Source organism: Chlorocebus sabaeus, chromosome 3 (assembly GCF_047675955.1).
Source record: "Chlorocebus sabaeus isolate Y175 chromosome 3, mChlSab1.0.hap1, whole genome shotgun sequence".
Taxonomy (NCBI): Eukaryota; Metazoa; Chordata; class Mammalia; order Primates; family Cercopithecidae; genus Chlorocebus; species Chlorocebus sabaeus.
The window spans coordinates 19,924,452-19,948,221 of NC_132906.1; the positions used below are offsets into that span (position 1 = coordinate 19,924,452).

Consider the following 23,770-nt stretch of genomic DNA (forward strand, 5'->3'; position numbering starts at 1 on the left):
TACTGCTTCTGGTAAGGGACAGAGCCAGGCCACTTACCTTGTCTACCTGCCACAGGGGCTGGAGAAGCCAGTGTCTGGCACTTTTGATTTCTATAGTGACAGGTGGGTCTCATGGTAGGGGCACAAACATAGAAGGCAATACAAGTTTTTGGTGACTAAACAGATGACAGTTGTCCCCTACAAGGCATTAGGTGATAGCAACTGACTACAGGGCATCTGACTCTGCTCCTCCTTGGAAAAGGCCTTCTTTTTAATGCTAATGTACCAGCCTCACCACTGCTGAGGGTGGTGGACACTTAAGCTCAGTCATCTGTTCCTGAATATTAGATGTTCTGTGTAAAAACACCAACCAGTAAACAATTCCTGTTATTTGGTTTTATTTTTTCAGCTTTATTGAAGTATAATTGTATAGATTATAGATTCAATATATAAAAATGAATCCATACAATAAAATTCAGGGTTTACAATGTGATGATCTGATGTACATATGCATTGTGAAATGATGGCCATAATCAAATTAGTTAACTCATTCATCACCTTAGTTACTCTGTGTGTGTGTGTGTGTGTGTGTGTGTGTGTGTGTGTGTGTGGGGTGAAAACATTTAAGGTCTACTCTCAGCCAATTTCAAGTAAAGAATTACAGTATTATTAACTCTATAGTTAATAATACTTGCTGTTTATTGGGATCTAATGTTCCTATTAGTGTAAGTTTCCTGTTATTATAAATGGAAAAGATTATAAGGCACACATCCACCAATCAACTTCCCAAATGTGATTAGACGTGGTGAAACATCTATATATGTAATAAACTACCACATTAGGATGTAAAATACTAGGCTGTGCAGGGTGGCTCATGCCTATAATTCCAGCACTTTGGGAGGTTGAGGCAGCCAGGTCACTTGAGGTCAGGAGTTCAAGACCAGCCTGGCCAACATGGTGAAACCCCATCACTACCAGAAATACAAAAATTAGCCAGGCATGTTGGTGCATGCCTGTAATCCCAGGTACTTGGGAGGCTGAGGCAGGAGAATCGCTTGAACCCAGGAGACAGAGGTTGCAGTGAGCCAAGATTGAGCTACTGCACTCCAGCCTGGGCGATAGAGTGAGACTCTGCCAAAAAATAAAATAAAATAAAATAAAAAGTAAAATACTTAAAACATAGCTTAAAACACTATAGTTGTTAATGGCTACTCTGTAAGAAGTGATACTGTGATGACTGTAAGTGCCAGCAACTTGGGAAACCCTCATCTCCTTTGCTGAGGTTCACCATGTTTTACACAACCCTCTATGTGCAATGCTGGTGTTCTGTTAAGTGTAATTGCAATGTTTCTCAAGACTTTACAGATACATTGTTTTGTTTAAAATGTAGTGTGTTGTGTCTTAGGAATATAAATTTACATTTACCTTAGATAAATTTCAGCTAGAAAACGGTATTGAGAGAGATACGTATGTTCCCTGAAGCTTGGCTATCGAAAACCAAGTGGCATCCTGCAATGGGGATGTTCATCAGGAAGACGTTTTGTGGGGAAGGTCTTGATTTGAAGAGTATCTCCCAAATGCCAGGCACTTTCCACATATTAGCACTAACGCCCAGAGTAACCTTAACCCCCACTTTACAGGTGGAAATACCAGGGCTTTCTCAGGGCCCCACTGGAGTCGGGACTCACACCCAGGTTTGTTTGGCTTCCTAATCTGCCCAAGATAAATCCTGTTTCTTGTTTTCTGAGCATAGCCGAACAAAGCTGAAGTATTCAAGAGAAACTTTACCAAAGTAAGAGAAATTGAAAAAATAGAAGATAATAAAATTCTTCAAGAATATGAAACATAGGTTTTTTTTTTAACCCCAAATTTCTATTGCTTACCCATCCTACATAGCACATTGTGTTCCATAATCTGTCTAGGATGGTGGGATGAAAGGATGTGAGCATTGAAAGCAAACCCATGTGGGTGTGAAACCTAAAGCTATCAGTGATTAGCTGTGTGTTGGTCACTTTACCCTTCCCGACCTCAGGCTTCTCAGCTTTCAGACAGGGATGATAACATTTTCATCAGAAGATTGTGGTGAGGGCTTTTTTTCTTTTTTCTTTCAGGGCAATTGTGTTGGTGGCATATTGGATATTTCTAACATGTACAAAGTTATGTATTTTGATTTACTTTTATTTCTTTCTATGTATATGTACTTCTCTTCAAATGCCAAGAGCTTTCTCTTGCTATCATTGTTCCTTTTGAAACAATTCAATTTTCAAGTCCACTGTTGATTGTTATGTTAAAGATTGAGTCACTGACAGATATTCAAGATTTAAGTCTGAAACAGTCAAATTGAACTCTCAAAAAAAAAAAAAGAAAACTGCATATCGGAAATCATTACTGTGGAAATGAAGTTTATTTGCCATTATGAATAATGTCCAATATAAGAATATGCTTCTGGAATTCAGTACTGCTTTTAAGTACCAATGATACTTATTTTTCAAAAATGTAATGGCATGTTATTGCTTTGAAATGCTTGCTTAGGGCTTTTTTCATGTTGTCTTAAAATGCACTGGTGAATTATCCATTTTTGATATCCATTTCACAGGTAAAAGACAAAAAAATCTAGATTGGCCTTGATATTGGGATGAGAAAAAGTAAGTAGCATTAAGAAATAAAACAATCTTCATTTTAGAGATGAACCCATTAAAACAATTTAGGAAATGAGGGGCAAAACGGAAGAAATAATATTGCCAAAGAAAATGAGCATAAAAATGAATGCATTTCAATGTTTAAGAAGGCTTGAGGTCACTTTTTTATTTAACTGAAAACAAAAGATTGTGGTGAGGATTAAATGACAATCGTGGACATAAAGTCATGTAGTGGTTCAAGATGGAAGACTGAGGACACGTGTTTACTTCTCCTTCCACCCAGGATGCCACAGAAATTACAGAAAAGCTGGTAAAAAATAATAAGGCACTCATTCTCTCTCCCGCTGCCCTGTGAAGAGATGCCTTCTGCCATGATTGTAAGTTTCCTGAGGTCTGCCCAGCCATGCGGAACTGTGAGTCAATTAAACCTCTTTTCTTTACAAATTAAATAATAGTAACAGTAAATCCGTAACTTACCAGGCATGGTGGCACACGTCTGTGGTCCCAGATACTCAGGAAGCTAGGGTGGGAGGACTGCTTGAGCCTAGAAATTTGAGACAAACCTGGGCAACAGAGCAAGACCTTGTTTTATCTAAAAAAACAAAAAAGTCATAACTGCTGGAAGAACATCAGACCCAAAAATTGAGGAAGTTATTGGAGGATGGATTGAGGATGGTGCTGGAGTCGTGTAGAAAGTGGACTCTGTTTCTCATTTCCTTTCATCACCGTATTTCTTGTGAGTATTCAGATTCATACTTCATTGCCCTGTGTTGACTCTGGGAACCACTACAATCTGGCTTCTTCTACCATGATTCCATTGAAACCGTTCTTATGAAAGTGTCTCATGACCTCCCCCTTGCTAAGTCCAGCATCTGGCGGTCATATCACTGTCAGTATCTTAGGCAACCCGTTAGCAATATTTGTGATAGTTTTCCACTTCTTGAAACCTTGTCTTTTCTTCATTTCCATGACACCTCAGCCCTCTGGTTTCCTTCTACCTCAGTGGTGGCTCCTGCTCTGTCTTCTTGGCTAGCTTTGCTCTCTCTGGCTGATCTCTGAACATCCTTGCTCCCTGGTCCTGGCCCCTTTTTCGTCATCTTCAATATTCTTTTTTTTTTTTTTTTTTTTTTTTTTTTTTTTTTTTTTTTGAGACGGAGTCTTGCTCTGTCGCCCAGGCTGGAGTGCAGTGGCCGGATCTCAGCTCACTGCAAGCTCCGCCTCCCGGGTTCATGCCATTCTCCTGCCTCAGCCTCCCGAGTAGCTGGGACTACAGGCGCCCGCCACCTCGCCCGGCTATTTTTTTTGTAGTTTTATTAGAGACGGGGTTTCACTGTGTTAGCCAGGATGGTCTCGATCTTCTGACCTCGTGATCCGCCCGTCTCGGCCTCCCAAAGTGCTGGGATTACAGGCTTGAGCCACCGCGCCCGGCGTCATCTTCAATATTCTTGATGAGCTCCTCCATTCTCACAGCTTTCAACACTGTGTCTCAATGGCTCCTGCATTTCTGTCTCTAGTCTAGTTCTCTCCTTGGAGCTCCAGACTTGTATACTCAATTGCATTAAAAACAAAACAAAAACGAACCTTTTTAGCTGGATGTAGTGGCCCACGTCTGTGGTTCCAGCTACTCAGGAGGCCAAGGCAGGAGGACTGATTAAGCCCAGGAGTTCAAGACCAGCCTGGGCAACACAGTAAAAACTGTCTCAAAAAACAAAAACAAAAAAATCCTTTTTTAAAATAAATTTTTTTTTCAAACTTATACAAAGGCTACAAAAATAAAAATAGCACAGAAAACACTTGCAAATGGTTTACCCAGATTTACCCAAAATTAACATTCATTCCATTTGCTTTATTTTTTTCTTCCTCTCTGTGTATTCCTCTGTGTGTATGTATATCTATAACACACACATACATAATATGTATTGTTATGTGTGTGTGTCTGTGTGTGTGAGTGTGTATATTTTTTTTCCTGGAACCATTTGAAGGCATGGCCCTTTACTTCTAAACACTTCAGTTGTCTTAGGGATAAAAGGTTTTCTCTTACCTAACCATAGTGCAGTTATCAACTTCAGAAAATTTAACATTGCTACCATGCTTTATCTTTTTTTTGTTGAACTTTAAATTTTTTTAATTTTAAATTTTTATAATTTTAATTTTTTATTTCCATAGGTGTTTGGGGGAACAGGTGGTATTTGGTTGCATGGATGCATTCTTCAGCGGTGATTTCTGAGCCATACTTTATCTTGTCCACCATTCACATTGCAATTTTTGTCAGTTAACCCTAAAATATCCCTTATGGCTTATTTAAAAAACTGTAGTACAGGATCTAGACTACAGTCAGATATTGCATTTAATTGTGATGTGTCTTTGGCCTCTAATCTGGAGCACTTCCACAGCTTTTCTTTTTCTTTTATGACACTGACATTTTTTTTTAAAACTGAGCACAATTTTATGGAATCCTTATAGTCCCTGCCCCCACCACATGAGGTCAGAACTATTATTATTCTCATTTTACATGCAGGGAAACTGAAACATACAGAGGGTAAGAAACTTGCCTGATGTCACAATTAGTAAAGGTCAGAGCTAGGATTCAAACCTGCCCATCGTGGGGCCCTGAACCCCCACAATAGTGTTTCTTACTTCTCTACTCCTTCTTGTAGACCAAAGCACCTGATGGTTTTGTAGGATTTTCCAAGGTACTTTCTTTACCTACTCTATCATCACTGCTGAGAGATTTTAAAATGTAAGATGCAATCAACCACCCAAAGAATGTGTGAGCCTGTGGTATAGAGCTGGGTCCTTTGTCTTAAGGCTGCAATCTCAGGAATTTCTTAGATAATGTGTCTTTTATGTGTTGTGATGATGAAAGGCTCTAGTAGAACTCCCTGTTTACATAAAATGTGACATTTATAAGTTTCCAAGAAAACGCCCTGCCTGTCTGGCAGAACGGAGCTACCAGAAGACTCAGAATCAGGCAGGGATTTTTCTCATGTGCATGTTACCCACACCCCATGGGACACAGCCCTCTTGTCAATGGTTCGCGGAACACAGGAAAGGTTTGTTCTGGAAGATCCTCCTATCTCAAACCCACACAGACACACTCAACCCTGCTCAGGCTGGAGCGTGGGATGCTCTTGTTGCAGCTTCAGGGGGAGACTCAATTTCCTTCGGAGAGGATGTCTAAATCCTTAGAATGCAGTGACCCAGTGCTATAAACAACATCAAATGTGAAAGAGCAAACTGCCATATAACTGATGGAGGAAAAACACTTGCCATATAACTGATGGAGGATGAGTATTATTCCAATATTTATTCTTCTGGCAACGGAGTGTGAGAGGGGCTCATCTCACTACACCCTCGTATTACTGGAACTATGAGAGATTAAAAAAAAGTGACATCCTGCTTTTTTTTTTTTTCGAGATGGAGTCTCGCTCTGTCGCCCAGCCTGGAGTGCAGTGGCGTGATCTCGGCTCACTGCAACCTCCGCCTCCTGGGTTCAAGCAATTCTCCTGCCTCAGCCTCCTGAGTAGCTGGGATTACCACCACACCAGGCTAATTTTTTTCTTTTTAGTAGAGATGGGTTTCACTATAGGCCAGGCTGGTTTCAAACTCCTGACCTCGTGATCCGCCTGCCTCGCCCTCCCCAAATGCTAGGATTACAGGTGTGAGCCACTGCGCCTGACCGATATCCCACTTTTAAGTGGCATTGGTTAAGTGCCTGAGGAGAAAACATTTTTCCGTGTGATTGTTCCATTTTGTCTTGTTTTTTGTTTGTTTCACAGTCTGGCTATGAGGAAATGATTGTTCCTTTATGAATCATGAAAATTCTGTCATCTATGAATTTTCTGTCCATATCCTTTGTCATACACATATTGAGAAATCAATGGATTTTGCTGTTGTTGGTCACTTGGCATGAGTGCATTCAATACAAGTACACTTGGCCTGTCATATATATGGAAAATAATTTTCCTAACTTGCTTGAGTTAAAATTTGGTTGTTGCTGTATTTTGTCTTGCAGAAACCTCCAGTTCTTAAGTGATCATCAAACCTGTTGATATTTCCTTTTAAACATATTTCCCCTATTCCTTTTGTAGGGCCATTCCAGAGGAAAGAGCTTCTTGCAGCAGACTCTTTCTGAAAATGACTGACTTCTCTGCAAGTCAGGCAACAATAATGACATAGTTCCTAACAGTGTCAATGCACTTCATCTGAATTGATGAAATTTGGGGGCAAGGACACAGCGGCATACCAAGGGTAGGTGGTGGGAACAGCCTACCCTGCACGCAGGCAATAAAGGAGTGCCTTGTGTGTAGTGTCGTTAAAAACAGTAATCAAACTGACCACACGGTGCTCAGCTTTTTATTATCACTATATGCTGGTTATTCTAAGCAGTGTCTGTGATGAAGTACTTACTCTTTCCCCTCAAACCATTTATTAGTCTAAGTCCTAAACAGTTGCTGCTATTAGTGTTGTCTTTTAGTGATATATGTCCAGGCTTAAAGTGTGCACATTTTATTACTTATGTTTTAATAAACACTGCCTTCTACATGGAAGTTAATTTGGAACACCTCTAATTACACAGGACATAAGCAGAGTCAGTTGCAGGCTGGTTCCAAGAGTCCGTTTGCAAGGGTGACAATTCAGAATTGTTGGTGCTCACTTCTGGGGCAGTTAGTTTCTCCTACTCTGGATCTATGCCGTAATCCCGTGTTGAATGAGTAGAGTGGAAGTGAACGAGGCTAGCACGGTGAACTGGGTTCGCTTCAGTTCTGTCTGTCTGGGTGCAAGCCAGTCTCTAAAGCTTTGGAGTTCACTCTTTCGGAATTGTTTCTTCGTGTATGCCCCCACTTAAAACACACACACACACATTAAGGTAATGATTAATCCATGACTTTTTAATTTTTGTACTGTAATATGTATTTTGCTTTTATTAAAAAGTTTTTACTGGCAAAACTATATATACAAAGTTCAATCCTGCCACTATTTTCTCTGGCCATTAGTATTCACTTCATTTCATTTCATTATGACCGAAGATGATTTCATTGTATGTGGGGATATTGAGGGTGATCTGCTGGAAACTAATACAACAGTTGTGCCACAGTAGGTGAGTTTCCCAGTCTTCACCATAGGGCCTTGTCACCTGCAAACTAGAAGAGCAGGTGGCAGGTATGGTTGTGAAGAAGGGGTGGCCAGCAGGACTGGCTTGTTTCTCATCATTCAAATTCCATTCAATGCAGGTCAACTCTCCTGGGGTTGTCCTGAGCAATGCCTCCAGATACATGTGGACGGTGCCTACCTGGCCTTGGGGGACAACCCACTGAATACACAAGAGTGTCTTCTGCAAGCAGCCCTGCTGTCCCTCCTTGCAGGACCTGTTCTTTCCTGCTGCTGGTAGGCAGGTGGGGCTGGCTCCCCTCCCCCGGTCCACAGGCGAGATGTGTCACTGTGGTCTGTCTCCATGGTGGCCGGTGACTGGCTGGGAAAGCGCTTCCTCCAGCTGCTCTCGGCCTGGCAGATGCTAGAGATGTGGTGCCCCTTGAGCCTCGTGGTGTTGCTATCTTCGCTACAGTCTCTGAGGACACGCTGGGCCACAGGCAAAGTGAGAGTAATCGTCTTTTTCTGCCCCACAAAATTGCTGACATGGTTTTGACACTGTCTGGAGCCATAACGTCAGGCTCACTCCACGTAAGCACCTCAACTTGAAGAGCAAGTGGGAAGGAAGGCATCAGGTCACGTGCCTGTGTTTAGTATTGGTTCAGTTCTGAGTTCTGCCAGTGATTTTGAGAGGTGAAGCCAGTTGGATTTCCTGGGTCCAGTGGGGACTTGGAGAACTTTTTTGTCTAGCTAGAATTGTAAATGCACCAGTCAGCACTCTGTAAAAACGCACCAATCAGCGCTTTGTGTCTAGCTAAAGGATTGTAAATATACCAATCAGCACTCTGTAAAAATGCACCAATCAGTGCTCTGTGTCTAGCTAGAGGACTGTAAATGCACCAGTCAGCATTCTGTAAAAATAGACCAATCAGCACTCTGTAAAATGGACCAATCAGCAGGACATGGGAGGGGCCAAATAAGGGAATAAAAGCTGGCCACATGAGCCAGCAGCAGCAACCTGGTCTGGTCCTCTTTCCCAGTGTGGAAGCTTAGTTCTTTGACTCTTCATAATAAATCTTGCTGCTGCTTTCTCTTTGGGTGTGCACTACCTTTTTTTTTTTTTTTTTTTTTTTTTTTTTTTTTTTTTTTTTTTGAGACGGAGTCTTGCTCTGTAGCCCGGGCTGGACTGCAGTGGCCGGATCTCAGCTCACTGCAAGCTCCGCCTCCCGGGTTTATGCCATTCTCCTGCCTCAGCCTCCGGAGTAGCTGGGACTACAGGCGCCCGCCACCTCGCCCGGCTAGTTTTTTGTATTTTTAGTAGAGATGGGGTTTCACCGTGTTAGCCAGGATGGTCTTGATCTCCTGACCTCGTGATCCGCCCGTCTCGGCCTCCCAAAGTGCTGGGATTACAGGCTTGAGCCACCGCGCCCGGCCTTGCACTACCTTTATGAGCTGTAACACTCACCGCGAGGGTCCATGGCTTCATTCTTGAAGTCAGTGAGACCAAGAACCCACCAGAAGGAACCAACTCCAGAAACAATTTCAGGAGGGTTGGCCTGAGGTTGTTATTGCTGCCACAGCTCCATGCCACCTGGAGGAGCTTAAGGAGCTATCCAGTTCCAGAATGAGACCGCTTTATTTTGGAACTGATGACAAAGATGCTTGGAGTCAAGGGGACTGATTTTGTTTTTTAGAGATGGTGTCTTGCTATATTGCCCAGACTGGAGTGCAGTGGTTATTCACAGGTACAAACATAGTGCACTACAGCGTGGAACTCCTGGGCTCAAACAATCCTCCTGCCTTATCCTCTTGAGTAGCTGGGATTCCAGGCATACACCATCACACACAGCTTATTATATTTTGACATCTTTGAAAACCCTTTCTGGCTGAGGGAGACCACTGGCTCTCTGGAGCTAGCAAATCCTTAGAGACAGCAAGGGGGCATACCTTTGATATGCAAACTACCCAACCCAGGGCATACCTCATCCATCTGGCCTGCACACCCCAGGAGGGTACGTTCCTCTGCCTAATCATCCCAGGGCCAGATGCCAGGCAGCTGGAGACCACCCCGACAGCCCGAAGCCCTTCAAAATTATCTACACTAGCCCATCTTAAGCTGCTCACCCCGCCCTGGCTTTCCCAAGGAGACTCCAACAAAGGCCATGGCCCAAACTCTCCCTGCGCCCCTGCCTTCTGCCTCCTGACCAACACTGGTGCTTCCCCTGTGGTCCTGCTTGGTACATGATGAGCCCCTTTCTGGAATCTGTGAGTATAATGGACTTCATTCTCCTGCGCCTCTCTTGTATCTCCTCTTATGGCCCTACCTGACCTGACCATTGGCTGAAAGGACACAGAGCAGGGAGGCTGAAAACCTCTTCGCTGTTTGCCTTGGGCTCATACCTGTTCCCCTTGGGTGTCCCTTTCTCTTTCTCCAGCCCCAGGTTGATGAGTGACCCATTCATGATTCGTGTCCTGTTCTGGGCAACTTGTTCCCCCTTCCTGGGAAGGTGATGGTGGTTATGTCACCATGGTGGAGATGTGGCAGCAAACAGATTCTCACAAATATGAATCATTCTTGGCATAACTTTGACGTCACATAATACTAATACTACTACTAATAAAAAGTCCCCTTTCCCACCAGAGGTGAGATATAAAAAATAAAACTTGAGTGAGGATGGAAGAACCCATCCTGCCACGGTATACTTTTTGCTTAAGCAAAGGTCTGTTGAATGAAGACTTGTTTGCCTCTTGGCTCTTAACTGGGTCTCAGACTATGCATGTATGCATGAGAGACAGAGAGAGAGAACTAAACACACACACACACACACACACACACACCTGTCCACACAGATGGCATCACCATTAGAGTCAGGCAATAGGACCCTTTCTTGGGTCCCCTTTTTGAGAAAGCTGCTCTGTCTCTTCCTTGTGCCCTAAACCACAGGATGAGGAAGCTGAAGGGCCAAGGAGGTGCGCTCATGGGAAACCATGCTTGCCTGGCTGGGCCACATTCTGGGCACCGGGGTCCTGAAACACTGCTTGAGCCAGCTTCCAGAGCTTGCATGGGCCTGTCTCCTGGCTCTGGTTTCCCAGGACAATCCTGAAGGGGACTCCTCATTGTTGGTGTGTGCACCCTAGATCCAGTGGGGCCAAGGGCAGCTGCTGGGGCAGAGCGGGATGGGAGAGGAACATGTAAGAGAAGAAGCGGGCTGGCAAGGTGAGGAGGGCTGAAGGCTCATACCTGCATCTGCTAACCTCCCCTGGGCCACACGAACTGGTATGCCAGGGATACAGGGCAGTGTGCCCCTGCCCGCCTCGCCACATGACTTTCTTAGAGCAGTTGTTCAACAGGAGCCCTGATTCTGAGGATATTTTCCCACTAGACTCTCTCATTATTGAGCACTTTCCTGCCTAGGGGACCTTCCTCCCAGCACTTGGATTCCAGTGTGGTTTGTGGGGATGATTCACGTGGGGCCTAATAATGGAGGAAGCCGTGGTTTACGGTTTGGTTTTGTCTGTCAAGTAAAGGTGGAGATAGTGACACACAGGAAAAAGTTCTCACCAAAGTCTCCAAAGGACACTGGGCCACGGCCCCTCTCTGCATCTCATCTTTGCACGGAGGAGGGGGCGGCCACGCAAGCCATGGGGACCACGCAGTGCCTCGCGCTCGTCAGGAGGGCTGGGGATCAGCGGCTGCAGCAGCAACCCCCGTGCCCCCTTTCTGTCCCGTCACACTTCCATCTTTTTTCAGCTGTTGACCATGATTGATGTGTCAGACTATGTTTTTTTGGTTGTGCCCCTGAATGGTTGGTTTTTTGAGATGTGGGGTCAGTCTCTTAATCTCACTTGTCTAACAAGAAGATCCAAACAACGACCTTCTCCTTCTGGGTTCAAATGGGACGTCTGTTCAACACACACTGTGTCCCTCCGACACGCAGTTACCCTCCCACGTGGGGAGCTCTAGCCCGAATCACTGGCCCCACTTCCTCTGACCACACGCTCCCTGACTGCCTGTGTTCCCGGCCTCTGTTCACCAGGCTCCACACTCCTGGCCTTTGTTCACCACACACTCCCTGCCTCTGTTCACCAGGCTGCAGACTCCCGGCCTCTGTTCACCAGCCTCCACACTCCCCGCCTCTGTTCACCACACACTCCCGGCCTCTGTTCACCACACACTCCCGGCCTCTGTTCACCACACACTCCCGGCCTCTGTTCACCACACACTCCCGGCCTCTGTTCACCAGCCTCCACACTCCTGGCCTCTGTTCACCAGCCTCCACACTCCTGGCCTCTGTTCACCACACACTCCCGGCCTCTGTTCACCAGCCTCCACACTCCTGGCCTCTGTTCACCACACACTCCCGGCCTCTGTTCACCACACTCCCGGCCTCTGTTCACCAGCCTCCACACTCCCGGCCTCTGTTCACCAGCCTCCACATTCCCGGCCTCTGTTCACCAGCCTCCACACTCCCGGCCTCTGTTCACCAGGCTCCACACTCCCGGCCTCTGTTCACCAGGCTGCACACTCCTGGCCTCTGTTCACCAGCCTCCACACTCCCGGCCTCTGTTCACCACACACTCCCGGCCTCTGTTCACCACACTCCCAGCCGCTGTTCACCAGCCTCCACACTCCCGGCCTCTGTTCACCAGCCTCCACACTCCCGGCCTCTGTTCACCACACACTCCCAGCCTCTGTTCATCACACACTCCCGGCCTCTGTTCACCAGCCTCCACACTCCTGGCCTCTGTTCACCAGCCTCCACACTCCCGGCCTCTGTTCACCACACACTCCCGGCCTCTGTTCACCAGCCTCCACACTCCTGGCCTCTGTTCACCACACACTCCCGGCCTCTGTTCACCACACTCCCGGCCTCTGTTCACCAGCCTCCACACTCCCGGCCTCTGTTCACCAGCCTCCACACTCCCGGCCTCTGTTCACCAGGCTCCACACTCCCGGTCTCTGTTCACCAGGCTGCACACTCCCGGCCTCTGTTCACCAGCCTCCACACTCCCGGCCTCTGTTCACCAGGCTCCACACTCCCGGCCTCTGTTCACCAGCCTCCACATTCCCGGCCTCTGTTCACCAGCCTCCACACTCCCGACCTCTGTTCACCGGGCTCCACACTCCAGGCTGCAGGACTTGGCTTCGCCCTCAGCTCCCTGCACCATTGAGCCAGTGGCATCAAGTAGCTTCATCAACTTTATTGGTGGAGAATCCAAGGAAAGGCTGTTTCACTCCCAGGCCAAGCTCTTTCCTCCTCTCCTCTTACGCCAAGGCCTGGGGCACTAGCTGGCCACACATGGGTGATGCTGCCTAAGTCACTTCTTGAAGCACTGGGTTAGACTGGTCCTTCCTGGCTACCTGGACCTTAGGACTCTTCCCCAGCAGGATGGGGTTAGAGGACCCAGCGTGACCGAGGCTTTGGGAGGGCAGGAACCAGTTAGCGGTGCTTGCCTGTCCCTAAGACCTGGCTTACACTTGGAGAGGACCAGCCTTTGACCCTGCACAGCAGGCCCGGGCTCTGCAAACAGCCCTGACCCCTAGAGGGATGTTCAGTGTGTATCTCCCCCAAACTCCCACGGGCCTCAGAAAACTGAGGGCTGCCTCTGGGGGAGCAGCCTTTGGGCATTCCTGGGGTTGTCCTCTCTGCTCTGTTGCTTACCAACCATGTGGCCGTGGCTGAGTGACTCACCTCTCTCTGTAAAGCAGGGATGGAATGAATCCTTTGAATCAGCACGGGGAAGATCCAATGAGTTTCTATATGCCCAGCGCATCACAAGGTAATGAGTGGTTAGTACTGTTGTTGCTGCCATTCATCCATCCCTCTTGTAATTGTTGGTTTACTTTCTGTCTTCACCAGAAGCTCTCTCTCCATATCTGTGCCATCCACTTCTCTGACCCCAGAGCCCAGTGCCTGGATAGATGGTTGAATGAATGAATGAATGAATGAATGAATTTATTGTAATGGAGATTAAATGAGACGCCATGAAAACTCCAGGAACAGAATGACTCTTTATCTGGAGAAGACAAGCGGACAGGCCACAGGCATCCCGCACCGGGGCAGGCCCAGGGATACGCATGAGGCCTGGGTTGCATCATCACAGCACAGTGGGAGAGCCCAGTGCAGCTGTGGTGAAGGTGTCCATGTGGGTCACCTTTGCTGGTGGCTCTTTACTTCTGACTTCTATGTCACTCACCCTCCCAGCCCCTTGGCCTCCCTCGGGGAGCTGCCCTCCTGGACCCGAGCAGTAGGTGACAGCCGCACCCGTCCACAGGGAAAATGCTGTCTATTTCCCGTCAGTGCGAACTCTCACATTTACATTTTTGCCAAGCTGGAAATAACAATAACATAAACACGCCTCCGTGGCCCTGTCCTCTGTGAACGGAGAGGAGAAGAAAGTGCCGCCCCCTCCAGGAAACAAAGTGCCTTCTGTTAGCAGACACGGGCTTCTGGTTAAGTCCCCAGGGCCCCCACGGCTCAGTGGAATGAGCTGGGCCCGGCCTGCTGGGTGTACCGGGCTGTCTGTGCAGCCCCTCCCGAGGCCAGCCTTGTTTACCACCGTGGGAGAGGGGACACTCCCAGCCCAGCTGGGCACCCGCAAGGCGCTGACTGGCCAGCCCTGTGGGAACCCAGGGCCCTTAATGTCTCCCCTGTGCAGAACGGTCAGTGCTTTCCAACCCTCTGCCCTGTGCACTGTGGTCAAGGGCACGTCATGTCCCCAAGCACGGAGTGTGCCCAGGGTCCCATTCTTCACAACAGCCTTCCTTTCTCTGTCTGCTCAGCAAGCAGAAAAGGTTAACGTTTCCATCTTCTGTCCTAAGGAGACGCTTGCTGGGACTTGGTGTCGGCCATGAGTCTTTTCTTCCTCCTTCCTGGGAGGGGTTGGAGCTCAGCCTCAAAGCAGAGTGGCTGACAACGTGGGAGAGGCTTGGACGTGTCGCTGGAGAGGAACATTCTTGCCACCCCCACCCTAAAGAGGCTGCGGGGACAGGCAGCCCAGCCCTCCTGGCCTATTTTCGGGCTGGAGAGAGGTTCGGTCTAAGGCACAGTTTTGGGAGGCAGATCAGCCGCTCCGTTCCGGCTTCCCACTCCCATGGAGCTCTCTGCTGCTTCTTCCAAGGGGCTACAGATACCCATTCCTTGCTCTATTTCTTCACCAGCCCCGCCTGTTCTCAGTCCATTACCTCATGGCCCTGCTCTCTGCTTACTAAAGTGACAATTCATCTATAAGGAAGCCTTTGCACTGTATCTGGGGATTCGTAGGGCTGCACCCTCAGCAGGCACTGTGGCCATATGGCATTGGCCTGAGACCTGAGCTACTGGAGCCTCAACCCTGAGGCCCATGGTGAGCATCTCTGTAACTACTCAGCCAGCCTGCCTTGGCCTGGTGATCATTAACCTGGGACCTTTCCCCCAGCACCAGTATCTGTGAGCTCAGGGAAGACATCTGGACTTTCTGAGAGCAGGGCAGGGCCAAACCATCTACTGAAATCATCAGCAAAAGCGAGGACTGATTGCTCCAGAAACTTCTAAATTTTTAGCTAGATGTAAATCATCCCACAGATATTATAGCTTTTGCTGCAATGTGGACACTGTGAAGGGTGTTTTGCCTCTTTTAGGGGCGCAATAAAAAAGGAAAAATAATGGAATGAGAAAAAAAATCCAAACAATGGATAAAAAATCTTTGGTCGAGTCCTGTAAAACTACGACCTGAGTTCTCAGAAAGAGTCTATGGGAAACACATCACAGTAGGTCGACTTATTTCTGTCTCCAACCATAGCGACCATCTTCCGTAAAAAAAAAAAAAAATTTGAGAAACAAAAAAAGTTAGTCTTATTACTCAATATACCACAATTACTTGCTTAGTTTCTATTTTGTTGAGCTGCTTCTGGTTTAAGTATAATATATGTATTTGAGTCTTAATAGCCATTGTGATCACAAAACTGCTGGCAAGTTTTATCAAAACCCTTAAGACAGGCAAACATGAGGCTCTTAAAGAGAAAATCCTCAGTCGCCCCCTTATTTCTAATTTATCTGGTAAACATCTCAGAGGGAACTGAAGACAAATAGAAATAAATGAAGATACAAATGAATTCAATACTCACTGTTGTATAGATCAGCGGCTGTCAACCAAAGGGTAGCTTTGCCTCCCAGGGGACATTTGGCAACGTCTGCAGACATTTTTGGTTGTCGCAGCTTGGAGAAGAAAGGCTGCTGCTCGCATCCGGGGGTACAGACTAGGGAGTCTACAATGCTCAGAATGGCCCCTCACAACAAAGAAGGGTCTGGCTTGAAATTCCATAGTGTCAAGGTTAGAAATGTTGGTATAGAAACTATGAGAGACACAAAACAGCATAAAGGCATAATTACTGGCGTTTTAGGAATTTGCAAGCCAACTTGTTTTCAGAATGTTACTTAATGAAAACAGCCTTTAATGTCTCGTATTTATTTCCCCTGCTCTGGACCCTGTTTCACATTTATGGGAAAGCCAGGAGTCCCGCCATGCTTCTGAGTGAGGCATTCTGGGTAGCGCCGAGGAGGGCAGCACAGGGACACTGGTGCGGGGGCCACGGGCAGATGGCCCTTGCTGGGCCTGGCTGTTCACTGGAATCTGCACTATTCTCCACGGTGACAGTGAACAACTAAGCCATTTTTACCTTCAGGGGGTCTGCAGCTCTGAGGCCACCCAAGGACACTAAAACCAGGCCAGGCAGCTCTGGTGGGGAAGGTGACGAGAGGGGGCGTTGGTGCACAGAGCAGCACCATGGCTGCATCCAAATCTAGTCGGCTTTCGGAATCTCGTCCTGCGTGTATGTCTGATTCTCTCACTCTCCTCTGGCTTCTGGCCTTACCATGTTCTATGGAGTCCCCCAAACCGAGGAGCTGATGCCTCAGGGCCAGCCCTACGCTCTCATTTCTGGCACATTCCACAGTGGGCCTTACCTGGGAGGCATTTGGGGCAGGGCCCGGCCCAGATGAGATTCTCAGAAAGTATGGACGATGGTACTATAGTTGAAGAGGGGAGTCCTCGCTTCTAGAGCTGCGTGCCTCAATATTTACAACGAAATGATGTGATAGCCAGGATTTGCCTCAGAGTAACCTGGAGTGCAGAAACAGAGGCTAGGCGACGGGAAACGAGAATGGCCATGAGCCCTGGGGACGGCCCATGGGAGTCTAATCTGCATCTCTCTCTGCTTTCGTATACATTTGAAATTGTTCCTAAAAATATCTATAAACCATACTTGTCCCTCCAAGGCCAAAGCTTAGAGTAGGGGCCAAAGTGAGTGAAGGGGCCTTGGTTCTCTTTTAGAGAGAGTCACTTGGTTCAGAATGAGAGTTTTTAGTATCTCCCTGTTGATCTGGTAGACTGGGGCCCCTGTCAGGGAGTGCCAATGGTTAGGGGAGTCTGGAGGCTGGCTGGGTTCGTCAGGATGTGCTGGTGAGGATGCGGCTCGGGCCACCCCGTCAGAGCTGCCCTGAAGCAGGAGGCCTTGCAGGGATTTGAGGAGGCTGAGTCCGCACTCAAGAGGCTGCAAGAACCAAGCTGCCCTGATGCTGGGAGTGGGCCCCAGGCCGACAGCGTGAGCACAAGCCAGGCCTGAAGGGCACTGAGTGGCCAGAACAGACGGCACTTCCGAGGGGCTGAATCAGAATCGGTCCCAGGAGAGGGAAGAGGATGAAAACAAATCAGGAGGGCTTGTTTGTGTTTTAAGCCTGCCCACAAGAACCAGGAGATGGGCTCCTGGGATTTCACAATTCGAGGTCCGTCTGGTGCCTCCTGCATCCTCTACACTTGAATATTGTGTGACACACAAAAGTCGGAGGTGACCTGAAGACACGTGTACCACAAGGGATGCTGTGGAGATGCCCTACAGGGACCCTGATGCAGGGGCATTTCCGATTTCTGGGGCCCGGCTCGTAGATGAAGGCAGCAGAAAGTTACCTAAAGACAGTAATGGAGAGGTCTTACCGATCCACTGCTGTGTAATAAACCACCCCGAACTTAACAGCTTGGAACAGCAAGTGCTTATTCCCTGCCATGGTTCCTCAGGTTGACTAGGCTCAGTTGGGTGATTGTTGGCTGGTCTCACTTGGGGTCTCTTGGGAGGTTGCAGGCAGAAGGTGCCTGGGCTGGAGTCCCCTGGACACTCTCCCAGGGGCCCAGAACAGCTGCCTCTCCACATCGTCTCAAGGCCTTGGCTCCCTATGTGGCCTCTCTATGAGGTGTCTCCACGCAGCCTTTCTGATGAAGGGAGCTGGGGACTTCTCACATGGAGGCTCAGGGCTCCTCAAAGTGCAGAAGCAGAAGCCTTCTTAACACTTAGCCAGAAGCTGGCCCAGCGTCACTTCTTCCTCCTTCCCTTGGTTAAGCTGTTGTGGCCAGCTCAGGTCCATGGGAGGGAAGGAAATTCCACCTCTTGATGGGAGAATGACAAGGAATTGTGGCCATCATTAATCCACCATAGGGACCCAGTCTGGAGCCTGCACAGAAGTGGGAAAGCTGTGGCCGTGTTAGGTGATGCCATCTTGTAGACGTGGGAGATGCCAGAACCGCCATCCCTGGCTCCTTCCCTGTGTCCTCGCTGACTTGGACAGGCAATGAGTAATTGTCATATCTTCAGATGCCTCTCGGCCTCATGTCATCAGCTATGAAGTGGCATCACAGTGGTCTCTCTCTGGGGCCAGCCCTGGGTCCACCTGCCAAACACCTCCCTGTGCACAGTTCTTGAAAGTCATGTATTCACTTGACCAGACACTAAAGCCAGACCCATCCCCACCCACTGAGGCCACCTCCATAAGGTCAAGCTGTGGGTATGTGCCGGTGGTTTCACTCTCTTCCTTCTGAGCTCACAGGAAGGAAGGAGGTTTTTGCAGGGGCAAATGGAGCATCGCCTCATGTCTTCTGCACCTCTCACATCCTCTAGCTCCTCCTCCCGGCAAACCTGCGAGGGAACTGAAGCCCAGAGAGGTCACCACCTGCCTCAAGGGCACATAGAGTCTTGGTGGAGTCAAGACTCAAGTCCAGGTCCTTGTACAGCAATGCCTTGTCTTCCCTGCAGGCTCCCAGGGGCAGGCAGGTGGGAGGTGGGTGCACAGGGAGCGCCATCGTTCCCACACCCAGACTTCTCAGGGATTTTCTTTCCTCAGTTACAAAGAGCCGTTCTGCTAGCCAGGACAGATGTTAGCGATTTTAAAGGAGCAAATGTTTCTCATTTCATCTTACCTTAATCAAGTTATCTGGGCTCTGTCCACAGAAGTATCTGAAGAGCAGATGACTGAAGAGGGGTGACAGCTGCTGCTGGCCTGGAGGGGTATTCTGTGCACTGAACGGCTGTCTGTCTGCTGGATATGGCATGGCTTGCTGATGGGCATGAATGTGGGGAGCAGGAGCCTGCATCTCAGCCTTCTGCCTCTGGAATTGAAATTGGACCTGTCTGTGGGTCAGTCTGCCCTGGGGGAACTGCCATTCTCTCACTCTCCTCTCAGTCCTGCCTACCACTCCAGCCTGTCCCAGTGCCCATGGCCGGGAAAGGAACACCTGGGACATCGCTGGCTCAGCCCGCACTCTGTCACCTCTCTGCCACATTCCACACACCATGGGCCCTTTTGGGAGACTTTCTGGGCAGGGCTTTGCCAAATTGCATTTAAAAATAATCTCTGAAATATGCTTCACCTTCAAAGCAGGGCTAGAGATGGAGATGCATGAAGTGAGACTGGGAGGACTCAATGTTATCTCGGAGAGTCTGATTTGATTTCAGTGCTGAGTAGGAGGAGAATGCCCTGCAGTCCCTGTCTGCTTCACCTTAATTTGTAAGGACAGGGGTGTTTCTTCCCCCCACAGTGCCTAGGTTCTTGCTAAGCATAGTTGGAATCAGCAAACAAGCAGCAGCACTGAAGACACACTTGCTGACTGAAGGAAATTGCTCTCGACCTTGGCCGAATACTAGGGAACTTTAAAAACCACGGACGCCTGGCTCCTACCCCCACATTCTGGCAATTGGCCTGGAGTAGGACCCGGGCAGAAATTCCCCCGTGATTCTACTGTGCAGGCGAGGTGAGGCCTCCTGCCCTGATACCTGCTCCTCCGCTCCTACCAGCCCTGCTGGAGTGAGCCTGACTTTGCCTCAGCTTGGGTCTGCTCACGGGGGTGTCCAGCCTGCTGCCTCTTGTCACCATCATGACCTGGACAAGCCCTGCTGCTTCCCAGTACATTCAGACAACGGGACCGGAGGAAAGAGGATCTCAGTTGGAGATGTCCAAGGTGCCCCAGTCAAAAGATAAAACTTGCAGATGTCTGCCAATGGCTTGGGAAGACACTGCTGAAGTCATGTCATGCCATAACTGGGGCTGCATCTGTGAGAGAGGAGCATGACCTTGGAGGCAGAAGGTCAAGGTCAAGACTCACCCATTCTACTCCATGTGCTTGGTTTCCCCATCTCCATAAATGGCAGCTTCATGTTTTCAGTATCGCAAGTCAATGGCCTTGGGGTCATCTTTGATTCCTCTTTCTCTCACATTTCACATCTATCTTACTGGCTCCACATTCCAAATATATCTGGATTCTGACGGCTGCTCACCACCTCTGCTAGCATCTTATCAGGTCTGAATTACCGCAACCACCTCCTAACTGGTCCCTCTGAGTCCATCCCTGGCCCGTCACAGTCTGTTCTCAACGTGGCACCCAGAGAAGTCCTTTCAAAATGCAATTTAGAGTATGTCACCCTTCTGTTCGGAACCTTCACTGGATTCTAAACCCACATCGTGGGACATCCCAAGTTCTTACCGTAATCTCTAAGGCTGGCCAGGTCTGGTGCCTGCTGTCTCCTGGGCTCATTGTCTGCTGCTCTCCTCCTCATTTATGCCAGTCTGGCCACCCCAGCCTCCTTGCTGTTCTCTAAGATTCCCACGGTCCCACCACAGGGCCTTTGTACTTGCTGTTCCCTCTGAGTAGAACACCCTTCTTGATATTTGCACAGCTCACTGCCTTCCTTCAGGTTTCTGTTCAGTTATTACCTTATCAGAGAGGCCTCCCTGTGTACCTTACCTAAAATAGTGTCCCCTAACTTAATTCTAACCTTTTTTTTTTTTTGAATTTTTTTTGGAGACAGGGTCTCACTCTGTTGCCCAGGCTGGAGTGCAGTAGCCTGATCACAGCTCACTGCAGCCTCAACCTCCTGGGCTGAAGCAATCCTTCCACCTCAGCCTCCCAAGTAGCTGGGACTACAGGCATGCACCATCACTTGCCTAATTTTTGCATTTTTTTTTTTTGTACAAATGGGGTCTCACTGTCTTACCTGGGCTGGTCTCAACCTCCTGGGCTCAAGTGATGCTCTCAACTCAGCCTCCCAAAGTGCTGAGATTACAGGTGTGAGCCACCTTTTCCCTTTTATTCTCAGAGTCTGTCACCACCCGCATATTATACATTTACCTGTTTACTTGCAGGATCTTGCCACTAGAATGTGTTCCCTGAGAGCAAGTTCACTGTGGTGCCTCCAGCACCCAGGATGGTGTCTGAAACACAGCAAGTGCTCGGCAAGTATTTGCTGAATGGGTGAGTACATGTATGAGGGAAAGCGGTTGCAAAGAAGATTCCAGGGAGGGTCTTTTGGGAGGTCACGTGAACCAGACCTTAAAAGACTGAGGTGAGCATGTAGGGGTGGAGGGAGAGGCTTTTCCAGAAAAGGGGATAACAGCTGTCAAGTTGGTCAGGAGCTCAGGGGGTGTGGGCATGAGTGGAGCATCTGGATGGAGCTGTGTGCGCCCAGCTCATGAACTACCCACTCAGAGCTACTGAGGCTCAGCTAATGTGCTTGGGAGCCCTGTGCAGCCGGGAGAAGGCACTGGATGGGCATCCAGGTTAACTGCATGACTCAGTTGCTCTCTCAGGATGATACCACAGACCACATAATCTCCGGGTTTAGTCTTCTCAGAACCACTCATGAAGGTCCTACTAACCAGGGCTGGCCTGAGGTGGAGGTGGGTGGAGCTGGTGTGGTTTAAAAGGATAGATTTTTCTGCCTCCCGCAACCTGGCTGAGGCCTGAGATGGCTTTGGCTGCCTTTAGGCTTTATGGACCTCACTTGGCCTTGTGAGCATAATTGCACTCAGCCCCTCCTTTACCTGGAGCGGTAACACGTTCCTGGTAGGGAGTGGACACTGAGGTGGTGCACTGTGGGAGGGAAAGGCAGGTTTGGAGTCTGAAGAACTGACTATAGCCCAGGCTGGGGCCCAGCCAGGAGGCTGTTTGGGGACAAACTCAGTCTTCCGAGGATTGCACCACTGTGTGCTCACAAACACGGCCAGGCAGCCACTGAACATCTATTGCCAGTTCCTTCCTGTGTCTCTGGTGACAAGAAGTTGCCTATATATTTATTAGTGCCAGGTAATGTCAGGCACTTTACCACATTACCTGGTTAATCATCTCCAAAAAATTATGGAAAGATAAGAAATTCATTGTGCAGTTGGGGAAATGGAAGCATAGAAAACTTCCTTAAGCTGGGTGATGTCAGTGAAAATGGTGGACTAAGGACCTCAAAAGACTCTCTTCTCCATAAAAGCAATGTGAATCCTGGAAAAAATGGTCAGAACTTTTCCAAAACTCTGGAAATTGAGCAAAGACTTACAGCAGTCTGGGTAGCATTTACATAAGAAAAATGGCTGAATCTCAGTAAGAACAGTAAGCATTGTGATGTTCTAACTTGCTCCATTAGAAATAATAAATGAGTTCAGTAAAGTATCAGGGCACAAGATCAATACATAAAAGTCAATTGTCTTTTTGTACATGGGCAATGAATAACCTGAAAATGAAATTAAAATAATTTCATATACAATAGCATTAAAAAGAATAAAATACTTAGGAATAAATTTTAAAAAGAAGTGTAAGTCTTATACACTGAAACTCCAAAACATTGGTGAAAGAAATTAGAGAAGAGCTAAATAAATGGAAAGGCATCCTCCTGTGTTCATGGATTGAATTAGTTAATATTGTTAAATGGCAAGACTCCCCAAAGCAATCTACAGATCAATGGAATCTTTACCAAAATCCCAGCGGGCTTTTTTGCAGAAATGACAAACAAATCCTCAAGTTTATATGGAAGTTCTAGGGACCCATAACAGCCAAAATAACCTTGAAGAAGAAGAACGAAGTTTGAGGACTTATACTTTCCAATTTCAAAACTTACTACAAAGCTACAATAACCAGGACTGTACAGTAGTAGCAGAAGGATAGACACATAGATCACTGGAATAGAATTGAGAGTCCAGAAATAAACACATACATTGATTCATGGGTCAATTGTGTTTGGACAAGGATACTAAAACAATTCAATTGGGAAATAATTGTCTTTTCAACAAGTGGTGCTGGGAAAATCAGATATTCACATGTAAAAGAATGAAGTTAGACCCCTACTTCACACTATAAACTAAAATTAACTCAAAATGGATCAAAGACCTAAATGGCTAAACTGTAACATTCTTAAAAGAAAAAACATACATGTAAATCTTCATGACTTTGGATTAGGCCATGTTTCTTAGATATGATACCAAAAATGCAAGCAAACAAAAACAAATACTTAAATTGAAATTCATCAAAACATTTTTTTAACGAACTTCATTTAAAACTTTTAAAAAAAAAGTTTTAAAAAAGTAATTTAAAAGTTTTTAATGAACTTCATTAAAAACTTTCATGCTTCAAAGGACACTATCAAGAAAGTGAAAAGACAACCCATAAAATGGGGGAAGTATTTGCAAATCATATATCTTATAATGGTCTCATATTTGGAATACATAAAGGATTCTTACAACTGAATAATAAATAGACCAATAACCAATTAAAAATGGGCAAAGGATTTGAAGAGACATTTCTCCAAAGAAGATATACAAATGACCAATAAACACATACAAAAGTGTCCAATGTTGGGCTGGGCATGGTGGCTCACACCTGTAATCCCAACACTTTGGGAGGCTGAGGTGGGCAGTTCGCTTGAGTCCAGGAGTTTGAGACCAGCCTAGGCAACATGGTGAAACCCCATCTCTACAAAAAGTACAAAAATTAGCTGG

The 23,770-nt window shown here is 47.4% G+C and overlaps 1 long non-coding RNA gene across 1 annotated transcript in view; it reads right to left on the minus strand.

Annotated features, from left to right (window-relative positions):
* Positions 1 to 23,282, minus strand: part of LOC103214336 (uncharacterized) — a 69,617-nt gene extending 46,335 nt beyond the window's left edge. Inside the window, exons 1-4 of the long non-coding RNA XR_012092031.1 lie at positions 18,936 to 23,282; positions 16,655 to 16,811; positions 15,817 to 16,044; positions 13,403 to 13,624 (exon numbers count right to left, since the gene is read on the minus strand). This is a non-coding gene — a long non-coding RNA (uncharacterized lncRNA). The remainder of the gene's footprint in view (positions 1 to 13,402; positions 13,625 to 15,816; positions 16,045 to 16,654; positions 16,812 to 18,935) is intronic.
* Positions 23,283 to 23,770: the final 488 nt, after the last annotated feature.